Below are 3,634 nucleotides of genomic sequence, written 5' to 3'. Positions count from 1 at the left end.
TTTAATAATAAAGCGTCTAATTATAATAATCGCTTAGAAGAGGTGCTTCTAGGAAGCCCTTGTTTAAATGTGAGCTTCTAGAATATTGATTTCGCAATAAGAAACTCCTTATTTGATGACAACATTTATTTTTCCAACAAAGAATTGTCATAGCATCTAGTGATATTACATATATTGTATTTTCATAACGATATTACAAGGTAGAAAAGTATTTTTTTTATAATTTACAATGACACATAAATTTTTTAAAATATCATATATTGTTTAATAAAGGTGCTCAAGGGTACCTAAGACAGGACTACTAAATATACTTCTTCCATGGACAACTAGGATTCTTACAGCAATCTTGTATAGAAAAGAGGTACATTTTGCCAATGCATCTCTTAGCCTTTGTTTTTAAATACATGTAATTAATAAGAGAACATCGGAGGTTCAAGTGGATATCATCGGTCAAAACGTCATTAGAATCAAACTATGTGATTAAACTATATATGTAACAATTTGACCTCTATTTGTCTCCCTCAGGGCCATCTCTTAGTTCTCTCTTCTGGATCATCCCAAAAGAAAAAGATTATAAGATCACGTTGGATAATCTCTCATCCGTTGGGTCAGATCCATATGGATGGAGCTTGTTGCCTTTATTATATTATCCTAGCTATATATTTCCAGACCTGAAATATGAGATTTACTTTGTTAAGTAAAACTTATCCACTTCAAAAAAAAAAGAAAAAAAATTACAACAAAACAAAGAATGAAAAATACGAAAAATTTGTAGAGATATTTACATGTGCCTAATCAATACAAATCAACTAGAACAGATAATTACCTGGCAGACACTAAAACTCCAAATCCTGAGAACAAAATAAGAAGATCTTAGTTTGTAATACAAAAAAATAAAACGAAGAAAATAAATAAATATATATATATATATATATATATTTGTCTTTTTTTTCTTGGGGAAGGGGATAGAATAAGAATACGTACCATCATGGTGATTCATTGATTCAATTGAGTTAAAAGAAAAAAGAAAACCATGCTATCATGAGGATGGTTTTCTTTTTCTTGATGCCAACCATTATCATAAACAACTATCTTCTTGTATAATTACTTAAGATTTTTGCTTGTGGTGAGGAATGAGAGTTTGATAGGACTTGGTGGTCTTTATATAGTAGAGGAATTTAATTATAGGATAGCATCTTCTTAATTACAAATCTTCATCTGAATCGACTCAAATATTTTCTGAATTCGATAAAGATTATTTATAGAGCAAGTAGTATCTTTCTCCAAATGGATATTTTAGTTGTTAGTCCGAGGGCCTATTACGTATTGCTGACGTACCAGACGACTCATTTCAGTAATCACTTTTATCGCCTTGTATTTAGATGTAGGCCACGTTTACAAAATTAGACCAATTGTCTAAAAAATGAATGTGACCACATGTTCCGTAGTTCAAAATTTAAAATCTGATTTTAAAATCATGGATCTTTATCTTAAAAAATTTGTCAACTTCTAAATACAGTGCCACAAAAGTGGCCACTGAATGTAAATATAGCTTAGGGTCTTTGGTCGTTTACAAATGGGCATTATCATATATACCCACTTTTGGGTCACCATTGAAGTTATACTCGCATTGCACAAAATGTATCCGTTCGAATCTTAAGTATTTCAATCTCTTCAATGCAACTTCAGAAATCAAAACTGAAATTCTCTATCTTTCAAATGCAACTTCAGAAATTCGAATCTGAAGTAGTTTAATATCTTCGATACAACTTCAGAAATCAAATCTAAAGCTCTTCTATCTTTCAAATACAACTTCAGAAATTCAAATGTTAAGTATTTCAATCTATTGAATGCAACTTAATATTTTGAATCTTAAGTTTTAACACTGTAACGACCTGATCAGTCGTTTTGAGCTCTAGCACGGCATTTGGCGGTTTGAGGCTATGAATAGCTTCACTTCAGGTATTAAGACTTGTACATGTGGTCGGAATTGAATTTCGAAAAGTTCAGAGTTGATTTGAAAAGAAAATTCTCATTTTGGAAGCTTTAAGTTGGGAAAATTGACTGAGGTTTGATTTTTGAGCAAACGACCTCGGAATCGGATTTAAAGGTTCCAATATGTTTGTATGATGATTTTGGACTTAATCATATGTCAGGATCGGGTTTTAGATTACCCGAGCGATTTGGCGCCTACTGTAGAAAGTTGGGACTTTGGAAGGAAATGCATTTCAATATTATCGATGTCCGTTTGGGATTCTGAGTCTGGGAATAGCACTGTATGGTGATTCTGGTATTGGGAGCGCATCCAGATGTGAATTTGGAGGTCCGTAGATCATTTCGGGGCCATTCGGCAAAAGTTAGAAATTTGAAGGTTTTTGATAAGTTTGACCAGGAGTGGAATTTTTATATCAGGGTCAGATACCTATTTTGGAAGTTGGAAAGGGTCAGAAATATCGAATGTGATTTATGTGCAAAATTTGAGATCAATTGGACATGATTTGATAGGTTTCGACATCGAATGTTGCAGTTTGAAATTCTAAAGTTCATTAAGCTTGAATTGGGGTGCGATATATGATTTCAATGTTTTTTGATCTGATTTGAGGCCTCGATTAGGTTTGTGTTATGTTATGGAATTGGTTTGTGTGACTGGATGGGGTCTCGGGGGCCTCAGATGCGTTTCAAAGTAGTCTCGGATCAATCGGAGCTGTTTTGGAACTGATGTTGTTAATGTATGGTTTCCTTTTTCGTGAACGCGAAGGAAGTCCCGCATTCGTGAAGAGGAATTTTGGGGACTGCTGGGTTTGGACTTCACGAATGCGAGGCAGTGGATGCGACACAAGGCAAGAACTGGACAAGCCTTCTCGAACGCGGACAAGACAACACGAACGCAAAGGGGAAAGTGGGGAGCATGGCCTAAGGCCATTTGTCGCACCCTGTTTTCTCGCGAAAGAGTGTTTCGACGTATGACAACTCTTTTAAGGGAGGTATTAAAAGAGGAGAGTCACCATCTAGCTATTTTAAGGTGCGTTAGGGCACCTATTTGTAAACAACTATATTTTAACTAGTCTATGTCACCAAAGATCAGGTAAGGACTCAAACTACCTCAAAGAGAAGGTGGTAGGCACTCTTCGAGGTCCACAACTATGGTCCCGACCGAACTTAAGATTATATGGATTACATTTAAACTAGGTGATCAAATAAATAAAAGAAAATCAGAAGTCAAAGAATTTATTACAACAAGGTTAGTACAAGTCTTAGTACCAATATAGGTATACAATTACTTAGATCTAATAATCACACATAAAGAAGAAAAAAAAGGGAGGGTCCTAAGCTTTTTAGCGTAAAGGATCACCCCGTGCAACATAAATAATACTTCGCAACTCCCTTAGAATAGGGAGTTACTCATATTATTCAGCGTACACAGACTATCATCTCCTGCTACCCGATTACTATGTTAAAGTTGTTAACTAAAAGCGTTCTAATTCAATTCTAAGTCGTACCCTATGCGTGCACTACTCGTCCCATACCTATGGTTCAGGAGGTATTGGACCTCTATTTGGGTGGTCTAAACCTCACTTAGGTTGCTTAGAAAATGTAAAAACTAGGCGACAATACAAAAATACATTGGACTTCG

General features: G+C 35.0%; 1 long non-coding RNA gene across 1 annotated transcript; it reads right to left on the bottom strand.

The window, feature by feature from the left end:
• Nucleotides 1-237: 237 nt before the first annotated feature.
• LOC104244501 (uncharacterized) lies at nucleotides 238-1,205 on the bottom strand. Its single transcript, XR_715513.2, has 3 exons — nucleotides 985-1,205; nucleotides 827-851; nucleotides 238-671 (listed from the first exon to the last, which is right to left on the bottom strand). It is a non-coding gene; the product is annotated as an uncharacterized lncRNA (long non-coding RNA).
• Between the last annotated feature and the right edge of the window lie 2,429 nt (nucleotides 1,206-3,634).

This window comes from Nicotiana sylvestris, chromosome 9 (genome assembly GCF_000393655.2).
Source record: "Nicotiana sylvestris chromosome 9, ASM39365v2, whole genome shotgun sequence".
Classification (NCBI taxonomy): Eukaryota; Viridiplantae; Streptophyta; class Magnoliopsida; order Solanales; family Solanaceae; genus Nicotiana; species Nicotiana sylvestris.
The sequence above is the reverse complement of the archived record's forward strand: the minus strand, read 5'-3'. Positions and strand labels throughout refer to the sequence as shown.